Below are 8491 nucleotides of genomic sequence, written 5' to 3'. Positions count from 1 at the left end.
GCAAAGCTTGCCTGCTAAGAACAGGAGCAGGGCAACAATGTCCCTTCACCTGCGCTTTTCAGTGCGACCTAGCTGACACAGTAAGACAAGAAAAGGAAATAAAAGATGTACTTATTGGGAAGGAAGAAATAAAACTGGCTTTATTTTCAGATGACAGGGTTTTCTCTGTAGAAAATCTGAAACAACTAACAAAAAAACTCCTCCTAGTCTTTTCAACAAATGGTGCCAGAACAATTGGACGTCACATGCAAAAAATTAGTATTAACACAGATCTTACATGCTTCATGAAAATTAAATAAAAAATACAGCATAGAACTAAATGTAAAATGCAAAACTATAAATATCCTAGAAGATAACTAGGAGAAAACCTACATGTCCTTTCATATGGCAATGACTTTTAAATATAATACCAAATGCACAATCTATGAAATAGTTGATAAACTGGAATTCATTAAAAATAAAAACTCCTGACCTGTGAAAAACAATGTTAATGTTGAGAGAATGAGAAGATAATCTATAGACAGGGAGAACATATTTGCAAAAAGCATATTTGATAAAGAATTGTTATCCCAAATATAAAAAGAATTCTTCAATCTCAATAATAAGAAAATTAACTACCTCATTAAAATATCATCAAAAGACTTAAACACCTCACCAAAGAAGACACAGAAATTGCAATTAGCATATGAAAAGATGGTCAACATCATATGTCATTAGGGCATTGTAGATGAAAACAACAATGAGATACCACTACATATCTGTCAGAGTGGCCAAAATCTAAAATCCTGACAGCACTAAATGCTGACAAGAATGTGGAGCAACAGGAATCCTCCTTCACTGCTGATGAGATTGTGAAATGGTTCAATCACTTTAGAAGACAGTTTTTTACAGTCCTTACAAAACTAAACATGCTCTTACCGTAAGATGCAGGATTGACACTCCTTTGTATTTACCCAAATGAACTTACATCTTAATATCCATACAAAAAGCTACACCTAGGTGTTTGTAGCAGTTTTATTCATAATTTCCAACACTTAAAAGCACCCGGGATGCCTTTAGTGGGGAATGAACACATTGTGGTACATCCAGGCAATAAGAAAACAAAAAGAGCTATCAAGCCATGAAAAGGCACGGAGGAAACTTAAATGAATATTACTAAATGAAAGAAGCCAACCTGAAAAGTCTGTATACTGTATGATTCCAACTATAGGACATTCTGGAAAAGACAAACCAATGGAGACAATAAAAAAAATAGTGGTTGCCAAAGTTTAGTGGGGAGGGAGGGGTGAATAGGAGTGTTTAGAATGGTTAAACTAGTCTGTACAATATTACAAAAAGGGGCAAGAGTAGGTTTACAGTTGTTCATGTGGAAAATATTACAATAATTAATACATAATAACACAGGAAAAAACTGTGTGCTCTGCCTACTCACAACTGAAAACCTACTTGTGCTCCAGTCTGTACAGCAGTGGCTATGTGTCTTTCCACATGTGTCAAAACCCGTAGACTGGACAATACCCAGAGTGAATCCTGATGTGAACTATGGACTTTGGGTATAATGAAGTGTCAGTGTAGGTTTATCAAGTGTGACAAATGCACTGCTCTGGTGGGGATGTTGGTGGTCCGAGAGGCTGTGTGCACTGGGGGAGGGGTGGGTAGGAACTCTGCACATTTCACTCAGTTTTGCTGTGAACCTCAAACTCCTCTAAAAATTCTTCAGGAAAACGAACTAGAGAGCTTCATTGAATTGCATTCAATAAGTGCAAGGTGCAGAGTGCTTTTTCTATTCCATGTCATGACCAGTTCAGGGAGAAGTGGTGCTGGCACCTTCGCTGGTTTCCTTCCCTTACTCTATTTCCAAGGCCCTGACTTCCAGAAGAGTCTTTTCCCTTCCCTAAGTCTAACAAAAGGAAATTGGAGAAAAGTTCTAAAAAAATTTAGAAAAGCAAATTTTTTTTAAATGTTTTAATTTATTTTTTATTGATTATGCCATTACAGTTGTTCTATTCCCCCCTTCATTCCCCTCCACCCTACCCCCTCATCCCCCCCTTTAGTTTATGACCACGTGTCTCAAGTTCTTTAGATTCTATATTTCCCATACTATTCTTGCCCCTCCATCTATTTTCTATCTACTGTATATGCTATTTATTTTCTGTACCTTCTCCCCCCTTCTCCTCCTCCCACTCCCCTGTTGCTAACCCTCCTTGAGATCTTCATTTCTATGTTTCCACTCCTGATCTAGCTGTCCTTTTAGTTTGCTTTTGTTCTAGGTGTGGTTGTTAATAACCGTGAGTTTGCTGTCCTTTCACTGTTCATATATTTTTAACTTCTTTAAGCAAATTTTTAATATGTACAGTAGTTCTGCTGATTTTAAGAACAAGAAACTTATCTTTCAGAGACTTTACTAGATCTCTAACAGGATCAGATGGAATTCAACTATGCAATGAACTAAAGAATGACTTGGTGTTCTAACATCATTGCAGTCTTTGAATCCAGTCAAAGTTTATTTCCTCCTGAAACTCATACAGGCCTCTAAATAGTTTTGATCCAGACCCAACCCTAAATCTTGTTTTACTTGTTGATTTACACAAGACCTGCAAATATCTCTACCTTACCAATATTTGGTTATTGTTCGTGTGGTCAGAGAAATGCTGACAGAATGTGTTCTAATATGAACTCAGTGAGAATTTTGTAACTAGGAAATATCTTAGGAAATGGCTCATAAAACGTTTCACTTTATAGGTGAGAAACCTGAGTGACAGTAAACTTAGTGACCTAATTAGGTCACTAAGGTCATAGCCAATTAGCAGCAAACCTGAGACTAGAACCCAATTTTCCATAAATAAAGAATCCCACCGAGTTCACACAGTACAAAGTGTTGGCCTCAAAAAAGAAATGGGAGACTATCGGCAGACTCAAATTTCTACCAATTAAAATGTTGAGGAATTTGAATTGCTAATTTGACCAAAAAGAGTGAGTGATCAACTCATACTCTCTTGGGTTTGATATCGTTAGCTTGCCATAGCCGTGCACTGTAACAGAACTCAAAAGAACAAGGGATTTATAGCAGGGTATGACTTCATTGTGGTTTCTCCCCTTAAATAGAAGCAGCTCTATTTAGAGAACAGGTGTGTTATTAGGGAAAACACACTGATTTTACACTTTGAGTGCACTCCAATGGAGCACCCGGTTCCTGACAAAGAGAAGCGAGGAAATATGCTGAATATTTGATGACATGCTGTTTAGTGGTTTCTCCCGAACCACAATGTGAAGGTAGGAGTTGCTTGCGTTGAGTGATGGTTATTTTTGGTGCATTTTGTTCCATTTGGTATGAAATATATATCATTGTGAGAGAAGGAAAAAAACTATGATTGTTTGTGGTTCTGCAGAAAAGAAAGAATGTTCTTATCAGTGCATTAATCAGTTTGCACAGAGTGCAACTTCATCAGAGACAGACAAATATTGAATAAAATTATTTTCTCATTTGAGCTTTACAATGTGTCCTTCCCTAAGATGACTCTTCCTTTAAATTAAAAAAAATGTGTATTTCTTTTATATCAATCAATTCATTGATTTATTCCCTACCTTGTAATAAAAAGGATTCAAGAACCTTTGTTAAGATGGTTTTAGGTTTCTACAGAAAAACTAGACAGCTCCCTACCTCAAACTTTATTCAAGTATTTTGAAGCTGCCTGCATGACATTTCTTTCTCCTACTCTGTCCTCAAACAGCTATTCTAACTTTAACTTTTCCACTGACAACTCCTCTTTAGGAATAACTTTGATTTTAGAGCCTAATACTCATTAGGCCAAGAAGCAGTGTATTGAATTTCCCCCTTTAATTATTTCTTGCTTCTATTTAATATTGGCATTTTTGAAAGAGTGTTATCACATTTCAAATCTTCAGGGCTAAATATAAAAAAATCCCTTTGTCACTTATGATGAAACATTCTAACAGTCCTTTCCTGCGTCACGGTCCCTTCCTGGTGTTGCCGAACCATCGGGCTAGTCCCTGAGCATGTTCATTTCCATCATCTCTCTTCCTCACAAGTATGCAGGATTTGCACCGGGATGCAGATAACTTCGAAAAACCATTAGGTGGCAGAAACTGTATATAGATGGATCATTCTTAAAATGTATAATTTCTCCTTCCAGACACTGCTGATTCTCTTAACACCTCTCTTTATCCCTGCCAGTGAGAGAGCTGGGCCTCACTAAAGCAGGTACTCTGGGAACACGTGCAGATACCCACGATCTGGCCAGCCACACTGAAAGGGCGGGCACAGTTGTTTTAGGAAAAGTGAGATCATTTCTGTGAGAACGATGTGTGCTTACAGCATAAATAGTGTAAATGTGAATCCAAGGATTGCATTATTATTAGACATCGAGCGAAGGACGAAGGATGGGAAGGCAGGAGCACTTATTCTGACTCCACGCTGCCACTGACCACTTATGCGATTTTGGGAAGTGCGTTTAATTGCACTTTTCTATTTGTGCATGTATCTATTTGAAAATTAGTCTGCCTCCAAACCTATCATGTTTTTATCATAATTTATTATAATTATTTGCCTATGTATCTTTCTCACCTATAAACTTTATTTTCTCCTTAAAGATAAGAACTATATTGCATTAATTTCTCCACCACTCATGCATTGCCCGGCCACTGGTACAAAGTAAATGATCTTATGGGTCATGCCAAATTCTCATGATGCAGTCTTGACATGTTTAAGGCCTTGGGTACAAAGTCTGGTGCCTTTTTTCCCCCACATCTGATTTAAAATATGCTCTGTAGGGCTAAAATACACTAGAAAGGGTCTTGGTTGGAACACTGTCCAATAAGAATATAAAATGAGTCACAGATGTGAGGCATGTATAGAATTTAAAATTTTCCAAAAACCACATTCGAAAAAGTGGAAGTAAATGTACAATTAATTTTAATAATAGATTTACTTAATATATACAAAATATTTTAATGTGAAGTCAATATTAAAAATTACAAAAATAAAATAAGCTTTGTTTCAGGGAGTGAGTCGAAGGATGTAAAGTGCAGGGGATCAGTTCAACAGACCAAACCTTCGTGCAGCCTCACTTGCAGCCTTATCCAGGGAGGCAGTTGGCACAGTCACTGTCGAAGTTGAGATGTATGCACGAGCACCTCCCACTGTAAGGGAGTTCGGCATGTCGGGACTGCCAGATGGAGCCTGCCCCCTCTATTTCTGGCAGACAGCCCCTCTCCCGCACCATGAAAACTACCACAATGCCTGTGCACACTGTTTTGTTAGTGCGTTTTTAGGATGTGGTTTCGGGTGAGCACTATTTCCTGCTGTCTGTTTCTTGTGATGTAGTTCCATCAGGTTAAGTGGGGGTGGCTGGTTGGGGCACTGCGTTCGGAAGGGCTCTGTGAGAAGGGTTGGAGCCTCTGTCTGAGCTCAGTAGAAGAAAGTACTCTTGGCACTGGATGTGGCGGTGCATGTGATAAACGTTTGCCATCTCTGTTGAGTATGTTTGATAGTAATACTGTTAAACACTATACCAGGCACTCTTATAAAGCACTCTATGACTGATAGTTCATTTAATTCTTTCAATAATTTGAGATATGCACAATTATTATCACCATTTTACATATTAGAAAACTGAAGCCTAGACATTTATAAGTAACTTATTCAGGATTGCATGTCTATTGAGCAGCTAGTCGGTAATTCACATACAGGTAGTCACTTTCCAGAATTTACATGCTTACCTCCATGAATACTATCCAGATATATTCACTAAGAAGTATCTTATCTAATCTGGTAACAACACCCAACTTTTCCAAACTATGAAGTTTCCGAAATCCTCTGCTATCTGCCATGGCCTTTCCTTAAAGGGACAAACTGACTGTTGTGGCGAAGGGGGGGGTCTCCGATTGCTTCCTATAAGTGGACATGAAATGGCATGTCACCAACATGGTCTTTAAAATGCATGAATATGGAAGGTTGAGGAGGCTGTGGGCACAATGAGTTCACTGCTTTTTCTTTGCTTCTCCCCTAAGAAAGACACTAACCATGATATTATCTGACCAATGATTTGCTTTAAATATACTTGCTTCTTTACTGAAAGGCTCATTAAGATGCCCTACGCCTCATTAACCTGACAGGAGAACATCAGCATGTCCCAGGAACTCGTGGGAGACTGCACAGATTGTCTTCACTTACTATAGTGTTTGAAACACAAGGGAACACTGTCACAAGGAGAAAAATGGAAGATATTTCTAATGAATACATACCTCACATATGATTAGATTACATTGTGTGGGGAAATTTTTTTGCTATAAACAGTATGGAATGTGTTTTCTTTTTTTTCTGAAGAAGGGTAGCCTCATGTAGTAAAGAAAGCATAATGATTTCCCTCTAAATTGCCTTCATATTGCATTGAAATGGTTAATATCTCTTGTGATAAAGTTCATCAGGACATTAGTAAAATGTAACACCACAATGTTTGATAAATAGATATGTTATTGAGAGGAAGAAGATACTCAGTGTTTGGCAAAATGTTTTTCTCTGGAAAAATTTTGGGGAAATACTCCTGGGTGGTTTTGTGTTAATAGAGGCACACTCTAATCTCCACAAGAAGAGGGTCGATGAACTACCTCTGCACAATGACAGTTTTCTCGGGCCACACTTCCAAATCCCAGGGCTATTTAAAGGCACTAGTGGGTACCCATTTTAAGCTGAAGATTCTACATCATAAAGTGTTGAAGAAAGGCTTTGACTTAAAAGATTTTGAAGACTGGAGTTTTGAAATATGCTCACTCACATGTATCCTCACATAACTTACTGTGATTATTATGTTTAAGTCTTTATATAGCGCTCCTCACATATTTACTTTGTGTGGAATTGTAAACTTACAAACCTGTCACATTCAATAGACACATTTGAGCCACTACTGAGTGCTAGTGTGTGTGACAGGTAACAATAGCTACAAAGTAGATACTGATAAATAAATGAGTTAGTCTGTTAAATACAATGGCATTCATTAGTATGCCAAAGCACCTTTAACAAAAATTATAGTTTGAATGTTGATGTAATTAATATTTAGATTTTTTAAAAAGGGCTTCTCATAAGCCCATTCCTGGTGCTGAAGAGGGAGTCACAGAATCAGTACATAAGATATTTATCATCATGTTTATTATTGCTAGGGTCACCTGGTTTACCTAGAACAGTTCATGTTGACACTTGTGGCCCTGGTATAGTTAATAAGACTCCATTTCCCATTCAGAATTGCCCTGGTTTGGATTCCAAGTTATATGATTATCTTAGTATTTGCATGTGTCATAATTCAGACAAGCTCAGTCCTGAGACATACAGTGACTGAGCAATAGGCTGAAGTGGGGATCCAGAAGAAATCCTCAACAGGATGGGAATGAAAGGGAGAGTAGTAGGGTCTTAAGAAAATATAACACACTAAAAAGGCCCAAAGTTGTGTATTTTGTTTCCAGGGGGTGTTATACAAGATCCACTCTGGTGGCTTGGACTAGCTATAGGCAATTTTAAAATCAGGCGTATGGTCTAGTTCTGCTTAGGACAAGGCTTCGCGTGAGTGCCTGTGCATGGAACGGCTGGTTGTGGTGGTGATGGTGGAGGCGCACTGGCAGGAGCTGGAGCAAGCAAGACAAGGCTTCCAAAGTGCACTGACTCGAGGCAGAGGCCATCTCCAGGTCTGGGAAGGAGACTAGCTTGCTGGTTGGAGAAACTGAGGCATGGACTTTCTGGAATAGATTAGTCAATAATACAGTGGGAGGTAAGAGACAGTTGCAATATGTTGGGTTCGTTCCATGTACAGTGGATACCGGGTCCACACCAGAAAGACCAACTACAGATTCAATGCACCATTAGTCTCTCTTAATTGTAAGTGTTGACAGGTGGAAGCCCTCATTGTAGCTAGAGATGGAAGGGGCTGGGGAACAGATCATCCAAGTTTCTCTTCGAGGGAACAAGGAACAAGCATGAAAATTGGGTTTCAAGGCAGGAAGCTGACACATATTAGCTGATTTATAAAGATTTGCTGAGTAAACAAATGCCCAAATGATGTTTTGAGTTTTACAACTATAAAAACTCCAACTGAAGACAACAATGAGTACAAATGCCAGCCAGAGTCTTTGAGGATGAATCTAGCTGTGAACTAGAAACTCACAACTCTCAAGTTCAGAAGTGGAATCACACACAACGGGTGTAGGTGAAGGCTAGAAACCAGACTGGGTCAAAAATGGAGAATAGGGAACATGTGAGAAGGGCCCACGATGATGGACGTGCCCACCACTACTGGTGACAGTGGCAAACCCTCGTGGGCCGCAGATGTTTGGAGCAGAGAGGGTTTTATGCTCATTATGGATACAGAGTCCAGCTGGGCAGCAGGCAAAACTGATCACAGGAAAGAAGTAGCCTTTTTTTCTGAAAACTGGCCCAATTATGAAGCACACTTTGAAAAAAATGAGAACTACTGTAACATCTGTT

This window comes from Artibeus jamaicensis, unplaced genomic scaffold (genome assembly GCF_021234435.1).
Source record: "Artibeus jamaicensis isolate MK-2021 breed Jamaican fruit bat unplaced genomic scaffold, CSHL_Jam_final contig_387, whole genome shotgun sequence".
Lineage (NCBI taxonomy): Eukaryota > Metazoa > Chordata > Mammalia > Chiroptera > Phyllostomidae > Artibeus > Artibeus jamaicensis.
Note: the sequence above shows the minus strand (reverse complement) of the source record.